At 35.8% G+C, this 24,748-nt stretch overlaps 1 protein-coding gene across 6 annotated transcripts in view; it reads left to right on the plus strand.

Moving 5' to 3' along the window:
- Positions 1-24,748, plus strand: part of LOC117400334 (double-stranded RNA-binding protein Staufen homolog 2-like) — a 121,352-nt gene that overhangs the window by 91,586 nt on the left and 5,018 nt on the right. The gene's annotated exons all lie outside the window — the stretch shown is intronic.

Genomic DNA, 24,748 nt, shown 5'->3' on the forward strand with positions numbered 1-24,748 from the left:
GAAGTTTTTGAATATTTAATACAGAAGAAAATGAGTGTTGCCATGCTTCAAGAAACACATACAGATGAAAACAATAAGGCAGATTGGTTTGAACAATGGGCGGGGGAGGTTATACTGAGCGGTGGCACTCATTTTAGTGCAGGAGTTGCTATTTTATTATCTAAAGATTTTAAACCGGATTCTTCCATTGTGAGTGCAGAGGTTCAAGGGCGGCTATTAAAAGTTCAAGTCAGTATTTGTAGTGAGTTTATAAATGTTTAAGTCTCTGATGCTCTTGTGGGACTGAACAATGGTAAAGCACCAGGGATTGATGGTATACTGGTGGAATTCTATAAGACTTTCTGGTCTACAGTCGGAAAAGACCTGTTTGAAGTGGTACTTGAGAGTATTGCGGAAAAGGAACTGCCTTTGAGCTGTCGGCGCGCAGTATTGACTTTGCTACCAAAGAAAGGAGACTTATGTAATATAAAGAACTGGCGTCCAATAAGTCTCCTTAGTACAGATTACAAAATGTTATCAAAAACTTTGGCGAACAGGTTGGCCAAAGTGATGAATTGTGTGGTGCATTTCGATCAAACGTACTGTGTCCGCGGCAGATCAATGTTTGATAATGTCTTTCTGATTCGTGATCTAATAGCAGCCTCCAAGCTTTTGGGATTTAAAGCTGGTCTCATTTCTTAAGATCAGGAGAAAGCTTTTGATCGTGTAACTCATAAGTATGTATTTAATGTAGTTAAGGCTTTTGGTTTCGGTCCCAGTTTTTTGGGCAAATTTCAGTTATTCTACAGTAATGTTTTTAGTACACTTAAAATCAATGGTGTGCTTAGCTCTCCTATTCAGGTGCAGAGGGGAATTCACCAGGGTTGTTCCATGTCTGGGATGTTATATTCGCTTGCAATTGAACCGATACTCCACAAATTAAGGCTTTTGTTATCTGGCTTGTCCATTCCAAATGTACTGGTGGAGCCTATAAAAGTGGTGGCCTATGCTGATGATGTTGTAGTCTTTGTTTTGAGAAAAAAAGATGTACAAATATGAAATGATTGCTTGACATTGTTTGGAGAAATGTCCTCTGCGAAGACAAACTGGTCAAAAAGCAGTGTGTTTTTATTAGGTGATTGGGAAGGCAGTAGGCCTCCAGATCTCCTCCCAGGGTTACAGTGGAGTCAAGCAGTTTTTAGATACCTGGGAGTGTTCTTGGGAGGGGAAAGGGGTGGCTAAGGAGAACTGGGATGGGATGTTAGATAAGGTCAAAAGTAGACTGCAGAGCTGGCAATGGCTCCTAACTAAACTATCCTATAGAGGTAGAGTTTTAGTGATTAACAACATAGTAACCTCCATGTTATGGCACAGAGTAAGGTGTAGATCCCCCAGTGTTGTTATTAAAAGAGATCCAGAGAGTGATGTTTTACCGGGGGGCTGTTGAATGCCTGGATGCTATTTAGAGTACAATGAGATTTTAGGTGTGTAGGGTTGTATTGGCTCTTAGAAGAGCCATTGGTATGTAATCCTAATTTGAAATGCCCAATTTTAGAGTCAAATAGTTTTAAGTGTTTACTAACTACTAAAGGATTGGTGAAAATTGTGCAGTTAGTGGATCTTAAAGAACGAGCTTAGAAAAGCCCTGAGGTCCTAGCATCTGAGTTGGGAGTGAGATCAGTGAGGATGATAAAGGGTTTTTTAATACAGGTGTGGGCAGCCTTGTCTAGTGAGGGCATGAAGGTTATGAGTCAGTTTCTCAAAGGGGACAGTTCTCAGGGTTTAGAGCCAGAGGTTTTTAAGCTTCAGGCTAGACCTGCTGTCGATCAGATTGCTGTCTCCCCAGGACACCTTTTACAGTTTGGAGCATTCTACAGCCTGCAATTTGGAGCAATAGAAAAGAAAGCATTGTACAGGCTGTGTGTTAAGATTATGAACTTTACATTTTTGAAAGATGTCCCAGATATGCACTGGAGGGAGAGATTGGGTGTTGAAGTTTCTGTTAAACTGCCTGGAATAACCTGTATAAACCACAAATCCAGAAAAGAGTATGTGATCTCCAGTGGAGAGTTCTGCACACCATTGTTGCTGTGAACTCGTTTCTCAGTATTATCCAGTCAGAGGCAGATGATAAGTGTGTTTTTTGTCAGCAGAGAGAAACTGTTTTTCATTGTTTTTTGTTATGTCCAAGGCTGCAGTCTCTGATGAATTTACTAGACGAGTTGTTTAATCGTTTAGTAATGAATTTCTCCTGTGTTGTTTTTATATATGGGGTTAATATTTCTAAGGGGAATAAGTTTAGAGTTAAATTGGCTAATTTTCTTATTGGTCAAGCTAAATTAGTCATTTTAAAAAGCAGAAAAACAAACAGAGCAATGTATTGACTGCTGATGTAAATAACTGTGTTTAAAATGCTGCTGGCTTGCAGAGTGTGAATTGATTTGATGTATTGATTTGATGTATTAGTACGTTAATTGGAGTTGTTCCAAACAGTCTGGGCTGTTGATGGTGGTGTGTTTTGTGTTAAAAGGAATTTTAATTATGAGGGTGTGATTTTAAATAAAATAAATTTAATAAATATATAACATTTAATGTATAATATTGTTTGTTTAAATATTTATACGTTTTGTATTGTTATTTAATTGTTTGTTTAATGTATGATTATTTATGATAATAAATATATTTTTAAAATAAAAATATGTCGAAGAACTAAAGAATTTTAAAGCCACCATAACTGTAGCCTATTGATTTATTTTTAAAGGCGTGCTAACCAAGGCTTTTAAACTCAATACACACCTAAAAAGGGGACCAGTGATGATGTTGCTAGTGCTAATAAGAGGTAAGGAAAATCAATGTAAAAAATCTTTGTTAGCACTCCTTTAAACTATCGGGTGGAATATTCTAAATCTAGTCTAAATACTCTATATTGTAACTCATAATTAAGTAGGTCTGAAGAAAAAGATTAGTAATTGAATATACTAATGCATTTATGAAATTCTTTTATTTCTCCTCATGGCTTTCTTAATTATTATATTTTGCAGTTGCTTGAAGATTTTCAAAGTTGCCCTCTCAGCATGGGTTTATGTAAACAAATAGCAATTAAAATGTGTAGCCTATACGTACCATATGAACAATCAAAATGTGTTACTCCAATTTTTTTTTTTTTTTTTTTAGGATCTTGGTACGATCATGATCAGTTAATAATAGGACTGTACCCTTTCTGTGTCCAGAGAAGCTCAATGGAAAATTAATTGTCGTGAAATATCCAGCAGTTTCATCAGTTTCATCCAGGCATTTATTCAGGAGTTGCTTCATTGTGTGTGTTCATCGAAGCATAAAACAAGTTGCTTACATTATCAGATCTAAACATAGGACAATCTTTTGTCCTGATCTTCAAAGTTCCCTGCTCTAATAAAGCTTTTATATGATCAGCAATAGGGTTTTCTGTTGTGTAGTCAGTGCATCAAAATGGAAATAAATGCTATATAGGGCAAATCCTGTGGAGAACACTGATTTACAAAACCTGTTGTAGACTACAATGTGTGTCTTTTAAATGTAGTTGAAAGGAAGTTATACAATTACAATATGAATGTATGCCTTGAGTTTAGAGATTTGTTTGTGCTGTTATATGTGCCAGTTTTTTAAATTCTAAATAATTCCAAAGAGCAAATGTACTGTATGTATGCATGTATAATTACATGTGTGGTAGACTGTATACATTTGAGAGGTTTCTACCAGCTATATGTATAGTCAGTCAAGAATATTTGGAATATGTCAAGGTAATTTGTTTTTTGTTTGCTATTTTGAAACTAGGGTAGAACTTCAGGTTGACAAATGTTCCCTCTGTACTACATGGCACTGAAAACACTGACCAGATATTTCTTTGGCCATCTTTGCTCAGACTATCATTGAATATCTGTAGTTGTATACAATACTATAGAAGGTTTTACTGAGTAAAAAAAACAAGATACCTCCTATTTTCTCCTTCAAAATTATGTCTTCAATAAAATGTAGCTGCTTAGCCATAATGGCTTTACATTTACACAATTTAACGTAACTGTAAAATATAAAACTATGGCTATTGAAATTTGTGCTAACTGAAGAATGTTGATTAACCCTATCATTAATATTTTTCCTTGGGGTGTACAATGGTGGGGGAGGGGTGTTAAAAACATATTGAAGGCTAAACTGTGTTTTATATATATATATATATATATATATATATATATATATATATATATATATATATATATATATATATATATATATAAAGACAAGAATAGTCTGTAACTCTCTTAACTCTTATACCTGTAGTCCTTTATTAATGTTTATCAGGATCAGTCTGGTCTGGCTTCTGCTTCATAACGTCTTTGCTGCCTGGCAGTCTACAGCTAGCAGAGGCTACAGCTAGCAACAACAGAGCTGCCAGATGTTATTGCATGATAGCCCTCCTGTAAACCTCTGCTTTATAATCTGTCAGACATTAATGATATACAGCTCTTTTGCTAGGCACTATTTTTCCAATGCAGTTTTTTTTTTTTACATTTGTTACTTTACTATTCCATCTGTGGAAACAAACAACATCCAAGCAAAGGCTGCTGTGACTTAAAATACTGTAAACCCCATTCTGTTGTAGACTCTAGCTCAATACACTATGTCTATTTAATTGTTAACTTAAATAACTGCAAACATACCCACAGTCCAACACTCTTCTATGTCTTTCCTATGTCTTTTCCGTGACCTCTGTTACAGTATTTGTTATGTGAAATGTGAAGCACCACTTTGAATACTTGAGGTGGGGATATATATTCTTGCAATGAACAGCAAGTCTGGAGCAATGCAATTTTGATATTATCTAAAGATACTTCATGATAAATTGTGAAGTTTTAATTGGACCTTTGGTCTGCTGTACATTAAGTCTGTTTGTCTTTTTGCTCTTCATTTTTTAACTGCTGCCTGGATGGTATGTTCTGTGGGATCCACTGGCCTGTGTGTTTATGCTGTGTATTAGAAAATTAATAATACAGTGCAATCCTTTCCACATGTACTCTGTACACATCCAGTGTGAAAGGGAAATTATCTGAGTACATTTCCCATGCAAAGAGCTACGCACACTTGGGTAAGTGTACTGTACTCAGTACATTTACAAGTGTACCCAGTGTGAAAGAGCCTATAGTTTCTGAATTTCTGTCTGTCTGAAAAAGGCCTTTCATTATGACAAGGGTGGAAAAATTAATTGTGTTGACTATCGAGTCACCTGTTAAGAAAATGGTCAGCTATTGACAAGTGTGATTCATGACTGAGTGACTGCTCTGTGAGCCTTCATATGATCCAGGCAGTGATCTGGTCGGCCACCTACAGAACAAGGGCTGTTTGAAGTCTCCACTTTAACATTTTTAAAGACGTTAATGCAGCAGGATACCACGGATGGGGGCCTTGGTGTCACCTAATTGGCAGCTGTTGAAAACTTGTCATTGAGTTTACACAACAACTTAATTTAGTTTGACAGCATCTTTACAAAGTGTTGTTCATTAAGTTAAAAAATAAACACCTTTTGTAATTGAATGGGATTTAGGGTGTTACAGGAGCTCAGACATGTAGGTGGTGTTGTTTTTTTTTTGTCTTTTTTTATTTTTATTTAGATATTCACACCTAGCTTGCCCAATGAGATTTAACTTCTCATTTCTTGGGGTACTGGAGATAATGCAAACTCCTTGAGAAATCACATGAGGATATTTAATGTTTTTTTTAAATTGAAAAACTGTGTCTTTGTCCAAAAAGCAAAAATAGTTGTGCACAGTAATTTAGCGATAATACATTATACCGTTAAAAAATAAATTCAAGATCATTATTTTCTTTTATTTTCATTTTTATTTGTGCATTTCTGAGTTGTCCTGCGTACCCCCTTTGACCATTAGAAGTACCCCCAGGGGTATGCGTACCTCCGGTTGAAACTAACTGTTCTAACTGAAGAGCTTGTTCGTTAAGACTTGGTCTCAAAGAAATGTTTCAGTCGTGGGGAACACCATTAACACATTGTTAATCGATTAGATTAGACTGGAGGGGGTGTAATTAATCTCTGTGGTCAGCCAATGGTGTAAGTGATACCGCCCACTCGCTTTGATTGACACAGGTGTCAATGACACAAAGAAATGTAAAAAGAAAAGCAGAAAGAGAAAAGGGGAGGGAGGAATGTAAATGTGAAAGCAGAAATGTAAAAGGTCTAAATGAAACGTAAAAAGCAATTGAAATAAATAAATAAATAAATGCTGAAATAAATAAATTAGTGATGAAATAAATACATAAATAAATACATATTTATTTCGACACTAATTTATTTATTTCAGTATTTATTTATTCATGTACTTGTTAATTTAATTATTTATTTCGACATGTATTTCTTTATTTGTGTAATTTATTAATTTATTTTTCATTTTGGCATAAAATATCCTCCCTAAAAAAGAAAAAAATGTTTTTATTGTTGTTTTTAGTGCATGACGTAAACTTAAAAATGATCACCATACAGTACAGTGCTGCTGTGTAACAAAGTATTACCCAAGAAACACCAGCTATGTAGCAAAGGATTCCAGAAAACAGTGTTTTGGAAGGCATCCATTGTACTTGAAATAAATGTTCAAACTTTATTTAAAAATATAGATGTCTTTTTCATTTGCATTTTCCCTGAACTGCCCTCTGCATTTGCACCTTCCATTTTTAAGGCTAGTCAATTACTGCAGTTCCTTCTGGAGTTATTTTTCATATCTTCTCAGATTTCATTATATATGAGGAAAATTATCAGATAATTTTACATTACTTTTTTTTTTTTTTTTTTTTTTACTCTGTGGAATTCCAGGTCCCTCTTAGTTTTCCAGAAGATCCAGTGCAAATCAGGGGCTTAGGTTTCAGCGGGAGGCACAGGGTTGCACAGCACCCATTTGTCAAGTTGGCTGCTCTGCAGTAAGGTTACATTAGCTGGTCTTTGAACAGCGCTGAAATCCTATGCGGGGCCATCCTAGCTGTCATTTACACTAACAGCCATCCTCTTCATTCTAAGCCTCATGGAAAAACAAAGTGATGCCACAACATAATCACTCACTCAGGGTGTCTGTCATCTGTTTTCTTAAGGAAATGACTTTCAAGTCAAAAGATTAGAATTCAGAAAATTAAAACTGATAAAGGCAGATCATTTGGAGTGGAGGGGTGGGGGGGTGTCATCACAGATCCGGGGAGCTATTTTGAATTCCTGACGAAAGGAAATGATTGTTAGGATAGCATATAAACATGAACTTGCACATTAGGAAACCTGTTGAAAGTTTAAGTGGCCTCTTCAAAAGCAAATGGTTGATATCAGGGAAACATGTGCCCCTGCTTTCAGATGCAGTGCTGAGATATTATTGTGTGGCCACATAAAATTTGCCCTGAAATCCGGTCTCTAAAGTGTGATGTTTATTGTAGATTTTTATGTATGTATTAATATTAAAAATCATTGAATACAATTTAGAGAACAATATTTAAAACAGTTCTAAGTACTTAGAATTTTGTGGTTCTGTTCTCGCGTGTATGTAGTTAATTCATATTTGACAGATGTGAAATGATCTACGAGACTAAAAAATTGAGGCAAATGTTGATCTTGGTTGTTACTTGAACATTTTAAACAACGGGGATCTAAAAAAATGAACTTGCTTTTATGAATTAAAATCTGATAAAGCAGTCAAGAAATCACCATAACGGAACATGTATTATCCTATTTCTGCTGTTATAGTAATAGTAATAAACAAAACTTCTTCATTTCAAACTTTCCTAACAGTCACATTACAATCAGTTTAAAAAAAAACCAAAAAAAAAACACTGACCTCAGTCTAACTCCTCAAAACACAACTGAACGGATAAGATATTGTACTGGTAAATTTAGCATAAGCAAGTACCACGCCAGACAGGCTGGGAGCTGTAATGTAAAGAGTGTTGGTGATTTCTGTGGTAATGCATCAATAATTATAAACTATAGAAAAATAGCACTTTGGCAATTTATACAAGAAAGAAAGAGTAATACGTTTCCAGCTGACACAGAGTTATGTTTTGGTGTTAATGTCAAAACATTTAAGACGTTTTATTTTGATTTATTATGTGTGTGTGTGTGTTTTTATTTTATTTTTTACAACCCATCCACAAATCGTTGTAAAATAACATGCTGTTAAAAGGTGGTCGTTAATTAGGGGAATTAAATGAGGTGTGTGACTTTGCTGATTTTATTGTGCTGAACTGCTCAAGTAGTTTGCACCTTACGCCATTTATCATTCGCCAGTGAAAGACGCACCTTTAAGCCCCCACATATTGTAAATGGATAGGGACTGTTAGGCCAGTAGCTATTTTACAAAATGTGAAAAGGTGACCCATCTGGATAAATAGTTAGTAGTTTGACAAATGGTGCTGGCACTGCTTTTTACAGTAATCTGTAACAAAATGCATTTACTGGCAGTGGTTAATTGAGTCAGAGTGGTGTCTGCCACCCTTCTCTCAGCTTTGTGTTTAATGTATGTTAGACATTATGCATTTTATTTGTTATAATCATATAAAAATACGATTGAAATTTCTCAAAGTATAATAATTTAAAATCTAAAAACAACAATCTATAGTACCTGAGCCAAAAAAGAAAGCCAGTGATCGACAAAGGAGAGCTTTAGCCAGAGAGGTAATCTACAAGTGCCTTCCAGATCAATGTTCATTTTTCTTTTAAATTAAGAAATATATAACAGTAAAAAGATATACAAGGTGTACAGAAGTACTGGTCAAGCACAACCCTAACCTAAACCTAGAATTATAAATAGTATAATATATGGGTCAGCTATATTACCACACAATAATATGTCTCGAGTTCGTTTTGAACCGTAACGCACGAGTGGTGCAGCATTGCTAGCTCAAAACCAACGAGAGACATATTATTGTGTGGTAATATATTCTGACCCATATTATTATTGATATACTCTATGTTTCTTAAATCTAGTTGCCTTTACCTTATTCTTAAGCTGTTTTTTTTACTCACAAGATGGCAGTCAGAAGGTGTTTGTCTAGGTCTTTTTCAGGTATCTGGTGAAATGATCTCTTTTCTCCCACTGAATGCAAATACTACTGTGAGGTTTATGTCAGTGTTTTTCTTCTTGTATTTTCATTTGCTCTTTTAAAAATATTTGTTTAAATTCTTCTGTTATTGGTGTGAACCTCGTTTTTTTCTAATTGTCCATATATTTGTTTTAATGTAATATTATTCTCCACTTGACAGGCGATGACGTAGGAACGAGTCTAATATGAAAAAAATATTAGTCACATTCATACGTATGAGCGTGAATAATATCAAGATGTATTATTTCCAGTTTAGGGGTCTGTTGCCATAGTAACATAGAATATAAGGACGTATACAGTGCATATGTAATATGGCTGTGTGTTTTTATAGTTGTGATTGGTCATATTATGGTTCTCAAGATATTTTGACAATCGATTACTATAGATTTCTTTCTGCTTTGGTATTTGATTGATGGTAAGAGCACTGAGATGAGTTGGTGACTTAATATGTACAAGACAGTTAATAGTTATATTAGTATTTGGAAGACTTGTGTTTGCCAGTTTTCCAGGAACAAACAGGCTAGGAAGAAAGTAGAAATACATTATTTTCATTATAGTATTACTGAAGTCATTGTATTTTGTATCTTGCTCTTAATTGTACTGTAATTCTTGTAATACTGTAATAATAATAATAATAATAATAATAATAATAATAATAATAATAATAATAGTATATGTAGTAAAATCGTATCAGATTTTGGAAGGTATTAAGGCTTAAGCTCAGTACAGTGCTGCAGTTTTTTTGGAAGAGACTTTTTACGAAGGTCTTGTCAACTTTGTATTAATCCTTGCCACTAAGAAGAGAAGGGACGTGTTAACTCTGATATCCTTCATATTTTGCAATACAGAAATACTTCTATTGTTAAGCTAAATTCCTCTTGACACTGGAAAAATAACATTAAAAGCTTTTATCTGTAAACTATGAAACATTAATGGTGTCTAAATACCAAGAACATTAAAATTTGTTTAAACATCACAAAAACGTTTTCTGTGTATCAAATGTGTTATTTCATGACACAGTGACAGTCCATAGCAATTGTCAACCCCTATGCTGTGTCACTAGATATGTAGATTACTAAATTAAATTAGTTTTAGGCAAATCCTGTTACAAAAGCCTACTTTCCACTGTAATTCGGGGCCTTTACGGATCACTGACGTGTTAGAAGCAGTCTGCTTTAAGGGGACAGTAATATACTTAATGTGGATTACGGCAAACATGTTACTTTCTCCAGCTGCTAACACAAACAGTGATTTCTTTAGTGTGCATGCTGCAACACAGCAGGCCCTGTCTAAATTAAGATAGGACCAAGTGGATAGGTGTGATTTTTTTGTCAGGCAATCAGGAACGATAACATTCCATCTCGTGTCTTAAAACCTGTACTATACTGTAGGTGGTTTCTAAAAAATGTTTTTACCTCACACTCACCACACCAGATCCTAAAAAAGGTATTATAATGTTTATCAAGCCTTAGACTCCTTAGAGTACAGCAGCTGTTTTACATCAAATGTTACAACCCTAACCCTAATGCCTTCACCTATCTATATTGGCTATTTAATGTACACATTTATCATTTGTACCAAGTACAACAACTGATACATTTAGGATAACATTGAGCATTGTGATGGATCTTCATTTCATTGCCAATTAAATGTTACCCCATACATTGACAGGAACGGTAGTTCCTCGCGTCAAGTTATCACTGAGAACTGCCAGAGACTCTCTATACAGCAAGGATAGTTTACGTGTTTTCAGGGTATTGGTGAAGCAAAAGTAAATCAGCCAAAAGCACTGTTTAACTTTTAATTTGTAGTTCCCAATACTCTTAGGTGAAATGTAGAAAAAAGGTCAATACCTGTCATACAGTAAGAGAAATAAGTCTTTTTAGCCTGTCTGCATACGACATGCCTTTTAAACCCGGGATGCCTTTTAAACCCGGGATAATTCTGGTCGCTCTTCTTTGCACTCTTTCTAGAGCAGCAATATCCTTTTTGTAACGAGGTGACCAGAACTGAACACAATATTCTAGGTGAGGTCTTACTAATGCATTGTAGAGTTTTAACATTACTTCCCTTGATTTAAATTCAACACTTCTCACAATATATCCAAGCATCTTGTTGGCCTTTTTTATAGCTTCCCCACATTGTCTAGATGAAGACATTTCTGAGTCAACATAAACTCCTAGGTCTTTTTCATAGTTCCCTTCTTCAATTTCACTGTCTCCCATATGATATTTATAATGCACATTTTTATTGCCCGCATGCAATACTTTACACTTTTCTCTATTAAATTTCATTTGCCATGTGTCTGCCCAATTTTGAATGCTGTCTAGATCATTTTGAATGACCTTTGCTGCTTCAACAGTGTCTGCCACTCCTCCTATTTTTGTGTCGTCTGCAAATTTAACGAGTTTGTTTACTATATCAGAGTCTAAATCATTAATGTAGATTAGGAATAGCAGAGGACCTAATACTGATCCCTGTGGTACACCACTGGTTACCTCACTCCATTTCGAGGTTTCTCCTCTAATCAGTACTTTCTGTTTTCTACCTGTTAACCACTCCCTAATCCATGTGCATGCATTTCCTTGAATTCCTACTGCGTTCAGTTTGAGAATTAATCTTTTATGCGGGACTTTGTCAAAAGCTTTCTGGAAATCTAAATAAACCATGTCGTATGCTTTGCAGTTATCCATTTTCAATGTTGCATCCTCAAAAAAGTCAAGTAGGTTAGTTAGACATGATCTCCCTTTCCTAAAACCATGCTGGCTGTCTCCCAGGATATTGTTACCATATAGGTAATTTTCCATTTTGGATCTTATTATAGTTTCCATAAGTTTACATATAATAGAAGTCAGGCTTATTGGTCTGTAGTTACCTGGTTCGGTTTTGTCTCCCTTTTTGTGGATTGGTATTACGTTTGCTATTTTCCAGTCTGTTGGTACAACCCCTGTGTCAAGAGACTGTTGCATGATCTTGGTTAGCGGTTTGTGAATAACTTCTTTCATTTCTTTGAGTACTATTGGGAGGATCTCATCTGGCCCAGGGGATTTGTTTATTTTAAGAGCTCCTAGTCCCTTTAACACTTCTGCCTCTGTTATGCTAAAGTTATTTAAAATTGGATAGGAACAGGTCGACATGTGGGGCATGTTGTCCGTGTCCTCCTTTGTAAAAACCTGTGAAAAGTAATCATTTAATATATTTGCTATTTTTTTTCTTCATCTATGATTTTGCCATTTGTGTCTTTTATACATTTAACCTCCTCTTTGAATGTTCTCTTGCTGTTATAATATTGGAAAAACATTTTGGAATTGGTTTTAGCCCCCTTAGCAATATTGATTTCTATCTCTCTCTTGGCCTTTCTAACTTCCTTTTTGACTTGTGTTTGCAGTTCCAAGTACTCTTTCTGTGTGCTTTGTTTTTGGTCCCTTTTAAACGCTCTGTAAAGTGCCTTTTTTCGCTGAATATTTTTTTAATTGATCTATTAAACCATTTTGGCCATTTTGTTTTAGATTTAGATTTGTCTACTTTTGGGATGTAATTGTTTGGGGAAATTTTTGAAGTAGTGCTTTATATGTGGTAAGTTAGAACATAAATCCTTGTATGTTTAATTGTTCATTTAAATACAGCGTTTTGGCTGTGCAGATGTTTGATATGATGTGCTTGAATAAAACTTGAGTTGTATCGGATAGTTGTCTTTAATTTTAATATTGATGTTGTTTAAAATGTACCGTCATAATGACTGCTGGCGGTGGTAATTTCTGTGGCGCATATGTAGAGTAATATTGTCTGGCATTAGGTTCGAGTACTCAAAATGTTTAACGCTCGAATGTGTGTCGCTGTTTTGGGGGGTTGCAGAGCATGGGATATGACTGGTTGATGATGAGGCGGACAGCGGCGGGGAACAACGGGAGGTTGTATAAGGGGGTGCATGAGGCTGGGGACCGGAGACAGTCCAGTGCTGAACTTGAATAAGAAACTGTGGGTGCGACAGAGCGAGCATGTGAGCTGTGACCTGAGAGAATATGCAGTGAAAGTGCCAAGACTGAAACGTAGGATTATTTTGGTGCCGTGAATTCCGGCCCCTGACAGGAATTCTTGTTCAAGCAAAGTGTAAGTGTGACAAACCACAATTCAATAATACAGCAGATAATAGTGATAGTTACATCAGGGTATGATTAAACAAATGTTGTAAAATGGAAGGGCAAACTTTGTGGTGTGAAAGCTAGGGCGTTTGCATTGCAAGCTGCATTGGAAGCATGTCCTGGGTTTGATTCCCACACAGGTTTTATATTGCAAACTTTTTAAAAAATGTAATGTATTTTATGTGTAACACAGTTTTAATGTGAAAGTAAATTGTTGATATTAGGGTTGGGTTAGAGTACTCAAGTACTCGAAATAATTATAATTACTCGAGCACTAATTTACTACTCGAGTCCTCAAAAAAATGTAACTAATATCTGTTCATGAATGTAAGTTCAATATATTGTAGCGACCCGATCAGTTCAGGTTGGCAGACTTTTGTTTCATCTGGTCCTGTGCATTCACGTCGTCTGTTTTACCAAGTCGTACTGCCTGATCATATGACTTGACCTGCGATCAGGTCACGTGCCACTTTTATCAGGTGTGCTGCGGCGCGAACGTGATGCAGATCGGAACCTGTAAATGTCTGACAAAGCAGAAACTGCTAGTAACTAACGCTGTGGCCAGTGCTCATTTTCGAAGGAAATTAAGGCAGCCATCATTTCCTTTGTTTTGTACAAGGAAGGCACCAGGGAAAATGTCAGTAGGAGAGATTTCATCTTGCTAGCCACAGCGCTTCAGCAAAAACATTTCAATCAGAAAACTGCAAAGCTGCTTGGATTCTGTGCTGCACCGAATGACACACGCAAGAGCTAACATGTTACTTTCGTTTTAAATTAAAAATTGCTTTCGTTTTTACAGTTTTGTATGTACATATACCTGTTTACACACGTTTCTTTTAAAGTGTTTATTTTATTAGATATTGTTTTCTTTTTTTGAAGTAGTGCTTTATATGTGGTAAGTTAGAACATAAATCCTTGTATGTTTAATTGTTCATTTAAATACAGCGTTTTGGCTGTGCAGGTGTTTGATATGATGTGCTTGAATAAAACTTGAGTTGTATCGGATAGTTGTCTTTAATTTTAATATTGATGTTGTTTAAAATGTACCGTCATAATGACTGCTGGCGGTGGTAATTTCTGTGGCGCATATGTAGAGTAATATTGTCTGGCATTAGGTTCGAGTACTCAAAATGTTTAACGCTCGAATACTCAAGCACTAAATTACTCGAAATTCCCACCCTAGTTGAAATGAATGGCACTTTAATTGAACATACATACTTTTCACACATAACTTTAACGTGCATATATGTGTGTGTTTGTATGTAAGGCAGGATTTGAACCCTAACTAGTCATACTTTCACTCCAACTACATAACCACTATGCTACAGATTAACATTTTAACCCTTTCAGCAGACCAGGCTACATTGCCTCAATATAGGTTTAACAATTTTGCTAGTCATAAGAACATAAGAAAGTTTACAAACAAGAGGAGGCCATTTGGCCCATCTTGCTCGTTTGGTTTTTAGTAGCTTATTGATCCCAGAATCTCATCAATCAGCTTCTTGAAGGATCTCAGGGTGTCAGCTTCAACAACATTACAGGGGAGTTGTGTGTGTGTGTGTGTTATTATCCATTAAGTGAAAAAAGAAGTGCTATCTGAAACAAAAACACATTGGAAATGTGAAAAAACACCCAAGTTATCAAAAGTGCCCAGCCATTTAAAGTGGAGATATCAAAAACACAATCCAAGTTTCAAGAAACCGTTGGGGCAGCCTTGCGCAGCACAAAGCAAATATGCCCAACTGTAAAACCGATGGGGGCCAAGGTTGCCCTAATTGTTTCTTCTAACTTGTATCAAAAACATAAGATAAGTTAGAAGAAACAATTGGAGCAGCCTTGGCCAGCACCAAGCAAATAGGCACAACTGTTTTTGTTTTTTAGGCTTTTGTTTTTCAGGCACAATAAAAGCAGATCGAAGTTGCATCAAAAACACAAGCCAAGTTAGTAGAAACAATTGGGGCAACCTTGACCCCAATCGCTTTTACAATTGTACCTATTTGCTACAATAAGTACTAGATTTAAAAGTATGTTCTGTATTACAGTCCACATGTCGTCTCTTTTGGCAAGTTTTGTTGTTTTTAATATTTAAAAAATCTATGTATACGTTATCCAAAATATATTAATGCTTTTGGCCCTGATAAACATCCTTAATTAGGTTACAACATTTAATTCTAATTATAGCAATAATATCACAAGGTTGTCCCCAAGCAATAAGCGTATTTCCCATATGCTGCTAACTCAGTGTGGCATCACAAGGCTTTTTCTGGCAGGAGAGATGATTGTTGTAACCTTGTTGTCTGGTTTCTCTCTGCATGTTTGAATGTGTTTTAAGATAGTCTAGAAATAGAGCTGTATATTTTTTCTCAAGGTCTGTAGTAATGGACTGGTACAGTATATACACTATTATTTTATAACCAACTGACATCCACATTTTATTTTCTCTAGCAAAAGGTGTCGGCTTGATATCACTGGAAATGGAAGGCCTGTTGAGCCAGTATATCTCAGTCATAGACAGGATAATAACAAGTCCTCAGGGACAGCTATTACAAAACAAATCTGACATGTTGAGTGTGTAACTGAAGTGGTAAAATCCTATCCTCTAGGCTGAAGAGTTTTAGTTGGGGCATCAAAATAATGTCTGCCTGTAGACATTCTCCAGTTACTGAAGATGGATTAAGTTCCAGGGAACTTTTATTCTCTTTCGTATGCTGTTCATGGTACATTTCATTGTAGTGTTTGAGAAGAAACTCTATATGACAATCACAGTAAAACTAGTGTGGGTCTTTTTTAACCATCGATATGTCTTTCTTGCAGTGTAGTACAGAAAGCATGCTTCTAAATGTGCCAAAAAAATTTCAGTCAAGAATAATAATTTGCTGTGTAGTGCAGAATGTTATACGTCCAGACATTTTTGGCCTGTAATCCATAATATGGTTTAAATAAATCATCAGTAAATGCATCAAACTTGCATAACAACAACAAATATATATATATATATAGCAAACATATGACAGCATTAAGATACCAAAATACACCCCCACCCACCACCAGTCAATGCAATAATTTAAAAAGGTTAGGCTTTTGAGAGATGGCAGTAATATATATCATACACAATTTAGCACTGATGTTTATCTTTGCTTATGCTACTATTCATTGGTGACTGGCAATTGAGCACAAATGATTCAAACCCAGTGTAGGCTTTAAAGGCTACATACTAGTGACTTGGGAAGGGGATGAAGTAACTCTACACTGTATGTCCCATCATTTGGCTTTAAGCTACACTATTATATACAGCAGTGATGTTTTAATTAGTTTTTCCCCAACCATGTTAACAAAATGAAAGTTAAATTGTATTGCAGACCCTTTAAAACCTATATCTCCAGGCAGCTAGGATTTAGAGTGAACCTTAACATTTCATTCCACTCGCTAAGCATGTCATTCATTGAAAGCTGTGATTTTGGACTGCAGGGCATGTCAGGATCACATCTTCAATGAAGATGTACATGAGTACAGCGGACAGCATTTGGTAGCTAAAAGTAATCGGGCATGATTTCTTGAACTATTTCCCATTCTGGGTTCCATGTGTGTGTCATCTTGTAGCAACTAATGACACATATGAACTGCAACACTGAATTAAAGCAACCGTGATATTCCACCCCAAAGTCAATGTATCTATTATTATGAAAAGCTTAAATTGTTTGCTTTTCTTTTGACAGCGTATTTCTTTACACTCTAATCACGTTATGTTACAATCAGCCTATTGCAGCACACAGGAAGGCATTTTCTTACAGGAAAAACTCCTGCTTTCTTTTGCACTTCTTAAAGCGGATTCCTTTTTCATTTCGTGACCACTTTTTAATAAGCAATTTTGGCATCTGAACAAGAGACAAGAGAAACTTGTGCCTTCTGTTCTGTTATGGTATTATTTTTTTTATGAATTACACAATTAAAGCAGTTGTAGATACATGGATATTTGTTTACATTGGTTTTATCAGTAAACGCTCTGTTTATATTTAATTGGGCCAATAAACTAAAATATTCCCTGTTTAAAGTGCACTTTTTTGTGTACAGCTGTTAAAACATCCAGTGGTTTTATCGTCAACACATTAGCATGTACAAGTTAGCAAATTGGATCACCTGTGAGGGGAATATTTTAGTTGTTATAAGCATGCCACTGATATAAGCTACTTATAAAGCATTTCAGATGCAAACGTCATATTTTCAGTGTTATGGAATATCATCAGGCAAAATCTAAAGCTACCATTCATTTTCATGTTCGACCTAAGATGGCTGCCATATTGGGAAGCTAATATCAGCAAATTGCCACAAACCAACAAACTGTTTTTTAAATGGGACGCATGTTAAGGGACCTCTGAAAATATCACATAGAGACAATAGGATAACTTCAATTAATACTGTGTTCAGAATCATGCAGTTGAGCCTCAATTACAGTAATCCGTCGTGTATCCGCCCGTCACATATCCTCCCTAACCGTTTATCCGCCATGATCAAGCTCTTCAGCACAGTGTCTAAAGCATGCATTTTCATATATTACAGGATACACTTTTTTCTACTTTTCATCTTTCTTATTCCCTTTAAATAGAATTGTTATCTTTGCAGCACAAGGTTAGGGGTCTGGAGCCCTGAATTCTCTGTAAGCAAGTCTTGGTATCCCATGCTACATTATGCTTCTTTCAAGGCCCTGTGTGTGCCTAATTTCATAGCTGGCTCCTTGTCCCCCTCTTCTAATAAGGCCACACTGCTTCAAGAAATAGTCCTGGTCCACATGTTATGAAGAGGTGGACTTGAGGAAAGCGAGTTAAAATGAAAAACTGTGTTTACTGTTAGCGGTGTGCAGAAAGGTGCTGTAATGTCCCAGAAGAGACGAAGGAATGTTATTATCAGTCTGCTCCCAAGCTTTGATCTGGAAAGAATTGTGGGCTTTATGGGATTCTCTTTCTTATGTAATCTCATATTACAGCCATATATGAGAGAGAGTCAGGCAGCCCCTTTTAATATATCCTTTAGAAAATGAAACAGATCAACACAAATAATACCCCTGTCCTAATTGTACGTCTTTATTTTGTTTCTTCTCATTTTAAAACACATTTTATATCGAATTTAATGATACATTTATAATTTGGACATTGCCTTAATGAAAGGAGCAATTGATGAACAGTTTGTGAACGATGGAGTCTGAACTACCAATACAATCTCTCATTAATATATATATATATATATATATATATATATATATATATATATATATATACACACACACACACACATAATAATATTTATTTTACAAATCAAAACAAGAAAATGTAAGTAAATAAACATCTGAACAGACATCGGTTTACAACATACGTATTTATAAAACTGAAACGATAGCAATACATTTTTAACTTTTCAACAGCAATCGTTTTCAGATGCGCAAAAGCAACTGAACAACGTAGATAAACTTATAAGAAAACATTTTACAGAAGCGCACAGCACAAGAACTTATAAAAAAAGGCTAATTTATTTTTCTTTTTTTCTTGTTTATTGACAAAATGGTATTCCTTTACCTTGAGTAAGATAATGCGCTTCTCCACGTCGCCTTTCTGCACAGGGCACAGCTGTTCGAAGTTTAATTTTTATTGCACTTGCCAACCTGCATTGGCGTCTCTTGCGGCTCTCAGCTCTTCAGCTGTGGGTACATGTTTGTTAGTTTCTCTCTGTTCCCTGGATAAGGGCGTCTGCTAAGAAATAATAATACTAATAATAATAATAATAATAATAATAAACAACTGAAGAAGGGCTTTTGCCCGAAACGTCCTGAAAATAAAATATTTTTTTTATCTTTTAAACTTTTTGTGTACATTTTTTAAAAAAACTTTTTTTTCATATGCCTTCAATATTGTTCACTGCAGTGTTATATATATATATATATATATATATATATATATATATATATATATATATATATATATATATATAGAAGGAGGTAGAAGAGGTGCTCTGCTTCCTAGCAGTCGTGAGGTAAAGAGTGTGCTGTATTAAACCTGTGTGGTTTTTGTTTGTTGTGTTTGGCGGGAAAACGGCTTAGTCCTGCGAGTTAGTCAGGGAATAAAAAAATAAAAAAGGATATTGTACTCCAAATACTTAGTAGTTTGATGAAAAATAATAATCAGTTAAATGCAAATTAAATCATTTAGGGGCAGCCATGTTGACCACTACATAAATGCATGAAGCCGATTAGAAAGACATTTGGTCATTAGCCAAAGACACTTGGTTACTCTTGAGATTCACTGGTAAATGTCCAAAGTAAAGCTGTATCATGTTTATTTCAGACATTTACCGCTTTACTTGGTAAATGTCATAATTTACCAGTAAACCTTGAGATTTGCCAATATTTTAACTTTTACTATGAGAGAGAGAGAGATTTTATTTGTATTGCGATAATATTTTGCAATGTAGAAAAATTGCACTTATAACTCTTGGCTTATAGCCATCATTCCATTCAAAGCCTTGAAAAAAACAGCCTGATAGTCCATTACCTACATTTCCTTTCATCACAAGGTTTTGATTTAAGAACAAACTTACTTTTTTAATTAGGCATCAAACAGTGACAGAGATGGAAGACTCCCAACTCTGTCTTGAGTAGACTAAACATATTCCTCCAAATTGATAGTTCAGACAATTCTGCTTTATCTCATTAAAAAAATAATGAAGTAATTGGCTGATGTTACTGTAGATAGAAGTGTATTTATCTTCGGTCATGCCGTTTCTGATGTTTTGCCAGGGTTTTAACAAGAAGTTGTCTTGGAATTGATTTATAATGTTTATCTATCTGTAGGAAGGAGAGATATTATCTGATTGTGAGATGGTAACAACTTACCACATTCACACTATAGTGTGGATGCGATTAGAACATAACCCTAAGAGTCCATTTAAAATGTAGCACTGCTAATTTAGCTTTGGGTAAAATATAACAATATGATTCTGTAACTGTATTTAATTATTTATTAGTAACACTGCAATTACATTTACTACTATTACAAGCTGTTATAAGGACAGCTGTGCCTACATTAAAATCTAATCCTAGGGTCTATAAAAAATACTGCAGCTGAGATTTTTGTTAGCAGAATTTCACATTGAGAACAATCTTGCAGCATTGTTGGAGAAGAACTTTGAACAGAAACAGGGTTGTTTGACATTTGAGCACCGTAAGACTTGATTGTACTCTAGCTGGGGAAAAGCACTAGGTAATGATTTGTATCTACATGATCCAGCAGTTTTATATTATTATTATTATTATTATTATTAATTATTTCTTAGCAGATGCCCTTATCCAGGGCAACTTACAATTGTTACAAGATTTCACATTATTTTTACATACAATTACATTATTTTTTTATACATTATTTTTACATACAATTACCCATTTATACAGTAGGGTTTTTACTGGTGCAATCTAGGTAAAGTACCTTGCTCAAGGGTACAGCAGCCGTGTCCCCCACCGGGGATTGAACCCACGACCCTCCGGTCAAGAGGCCAGAGCCCTAACCACTACTCCACACTGCTGCCCTTATAAAATATTATAGCTACTTATAAAATGTTATAGCTAACTTGAAATCTGCAACTATGAATGGGATGCGGATAAATGAGGTTCTACTGTATATATCGAGTCCGGGGGTCGCGTTTTCCGTGACTTGGACTCGAGTCATGTACCAAGCAGGATGCAAAAATGGAGGAAAACAAACAAATATGTCAAAACGAAAAGTTTTTTGCAACCCGGTTCTTCGTGTTCATTTGTGCTCCAAATATCACAGGCAAGATGGAGGAACTTCTGATTATAGCAGTGCAGCAATAGCCTGTTCTTTATGATAAGCAGCACAAGAAATATCTCGATAAAGAATACAAAGAGATTATGGGAAAATATAAGTGAGGAAATCGGAATTCCAGGTAAGCACTATGTTTGGTATGTTAAAATAAACACACTATTTTGACTGTAATGTAAAACTGTATGTGCTATCTGACGTTACATCTGCGTTTACTTAAAAAAAAAACAAAAACAAAAAAAAAACATCAGGATGCATGGAAATGATTGTGTTTGGAAGTCCTAACTGTACTTCTAATGTTTAACACAGAACAGTTTTGTAGCGTGCGATGCTGCTGTAGTTTTATAGGCATTTTAATATAGCGGTTAAAAAGACAGCTGCAGTAGTTCTAGGTATGTATCTGTGTCCAGTAGTTCTAGTGTTAAGTTACACATATCTTTGTTTTTAACCAGAATACCACACTTAGTATTCTGTGTTAAGTGTCTGGACATGCTTGCCAGAACATGTTCTTCACTCTGACAAGGCTGACTGACATCCCAGAGTAGGTTGCTACTTTTGTCAGTGCAGTGCAGAATTACAGTGACATACATGACAGCAGAAAACATATATTTAGCGGAAATTACGACACAGTCTGTACTTAACACCAGTGGTTCATACCATTTATAAGCCATGATATCATAAGTGGTTTTAGGTGGGGTGTAACCACTTGGAAGAATCTAAGTGTTGCGAATGTCTTATTAAATAGTATACCAAATACAGATGAAAAATAATTCAGTACTGGGAAATACCTTTCTTCTCACACCTGTTTGCTCGTAATATGAAATGGTATTGAAAGACAATTACAAGTAATACCAGTGGCGTAACTTTGGTTTCAAAGGGGGGGGGGGGGGACGGGACATGAAGATTATATTACATATAGTAATAACATTAAACTAAGTAACTAGTGATTTTACAGCTAAATTATTGAGAAATAAAAGTTTTAATACTGCTTCAATGTGAGGGGATATTTCCCTGACGTTGAAAAAGTGAGGGGGACATGTCCCATGCGTCCCTGTGTAAATTACACCTATGAGTAATACAAAGTATTAACATAATGCTATTTACTGCAAATGGTTCATAATGCCAGCTGATGTTTAATATACATATATTTACTTTGATTTGACAGTTTGAAATTATTTGCTTACATGTAATTGGAAGTTAGCCTGAGTGAGTCATTTAAAATATGAACTGATAGTACTGCCGCGAAAGGAAAGTACCAATGAGCACATTTTGCAAGTTGCAGTCTTTTTTTTCTTCATTCCCTATGTATACCTTCCCTTTTGCCAAGGTCTTTAGAAGTACCCTCTGCCATTTTTTAAGAATTCTTTTTTTGTGCGTCGTTTTTTGGTGCCGCACTCAGGGAGACAAGATTAATCGATCAATTATGTTTTAATCGATCAAAGACCACATGTGTAATGAATTGATTCGTCATTAATCTGCTAAAACCCATAATAACAAAAACTTCAATGATCTTTGGTTGACTGATACATTATTCAAAACCATTGTATCTCAGACGTTCATGGCAGTAATTGTCATTATTCATTAGAATTGTTAATACTTTAATATCTACATCTAAACATGTTTGTTGTTTGATGCAATAGGCTTGCTTGCCATTGCCCCATGCTGCAGATTCCCTCCGATGGTGGTGCTAGTCGATATGTTTTTCGATTCAGCGCCAACCATGTGTTTGATGGGGAAGGGTTTTCATTCAGATCCTAACCAGATCCACGTTTCAGACCCCGAAACGTGCTGCATCTCTAGATCCGATCCAAGCCTTACCGGCAGAGGGAGGGGGGAGGGGGACTTGAACTCTGACCTCCCGATGCAGAGGGTCAGTGCACTAATGGTGCGCCAACACATAGATCCAGCTCACTGGCCCATGGGACAAGAAGCACAACACAAGCTTGAAATCAATTGTTTTGTTTTGAAAGCAAGGGCCGCTGGTCTTTAATAAGTGTAGGAAAACAAGGAAACAAAAACGTAACAAGTAGGGACATAAAATCAGGTCCTTGTTTTGTACCCTTTTTTTCATAGCATGATAAGCTTTGGGAGAAATGTATTATAAAGATACCACAGTGAGTTCTGTATTGCTTATTTTTGGGGAAGGGTTTAATAATGGTTAAAGATATGAATGTTATTGTTAAATTCAGCATCATATACAAACACCCCAAAACACCCCAAAAAGACTGCACCTCAATGATAGCCTAACCTTAAAAAAAGAATTGTGGTTGAAGCTATTTAAATGCAACCAGGAGGCACAGCGCCTCGCGCCTCACGCCTCACGATCGGGCTCCTTTGCATGGTGATTAGACGCTCAGATTTGTATCTTTGGTCGGAAGGATCAATTTGGTCTCCAGCAGCTTGGGGATTCCAGGGAGTCGATTGTGGGGGAAACGCTTGACTTTGGGAACGACTTTCACTTGCACAACATCTGTGAGAGTCACACTATCATAACTGTAATTGGGGAGCTGCTAAGTCCTGATTAATTTAGGATCGGAATGCACACATCTGTCTTCATACCCAGCAGCTCTCCTGGCCCTAAACAGGTCCTCTGTGAGACGCACAGAGTGAGCTCAGTGGGATCTCTGTCAGCTGCAAGATTTATGTCATCTTCCTCTATCCTGAGAACTGCTCCATCAGCTTCAGACATCTGGATTCAATTGCTAAGACGTCAGAAGCAAAGGGAGAGAGTGTATTCCAGGGATCATCAGCGAAGAAAGGACCAGGTGTCTTTGCCAAGAGGCACACAAATCATTTTTACGTGAAAAGTGCCATTTTACCGAGTGTTTTTTTTAATGCAAATAATGACAAAAGACCTGCAAAGGAAGTTAAGACATCACTTAAATTTAAACCAAAATGATAACGGTTGGCCCGGTTTCTATAGCAAACACGGTTAGGTTTTACCATTTTATTTCCACAAAAAATATATAATGTATGTCCTGTATTGGTTCAGTGGATTGGAGCACATATTATAAATGTTATTTATTTTCATTTGTAGTTCCTCAAAAATAGGTGGTATATTGAAAAAGTTGTGTTACAGAACCATTTGAATTTTTGTATTTCTTTTTCTTTTTTTTTTTAATCTGTATTGGAGGGCATCTCTTATCTAGAACTTTGCTTGGCACAAATATCCCAGTGATGGGAAGTTTTTCATTCACCCAGCAAGATGGGTTTCATGCTAAAAAGGGTTTTAACAACATCCCTGTAATCATGTACGTATTAAACATCATGAGATCCTGTTTGATAAGATCTATTTGGCTCTATCAAGCATGAAGACCAGTTCAGCACTCTAATTATCCAAGGTCACCTTTCTAAATGAGTCCAATAATTAGAGCTGCGGTGTCCAGTCATGATCCTGGAGGGCCAGGCCACCCCAGGTTTAAAAGGTAAGAATATAGTAGTGCTCCAGTAAAAGCATTGTATACCGTAAGATGTATTGGAAGAAATGTCTTGAAACCCACTGCTGTTTGGGATTTTTTTGTTAAATGCCCAGACGACCAAAAAAAAAGTTTAATGCAAACTGCACAAGCGACTGTTGATGTATCATAGAGCCACAACCAGTCTCCGGTGTCACTTGTCAAGCGTAAGTTCATATTATTATTAGTGTTATTCATATTTTTAGTAGTAGTAAAATGTGACGGTAACTGA

The sequence above is a fragment of the Acipenser ruthenus genome, chromosome 4 (assembly GCF_902713425.1).
Source record: "Acipenser ruthenus chromosome 4, fAciRut3.2 maternal haplotype, whole genome shotgun sequence".
Taxonomy (NCBI): Eukaryota; Metazoa; Chordata; class Actinopteri; order Acipenseriformes; family Acipenseridae; genus Acipenser; species Acipenser ruthenus.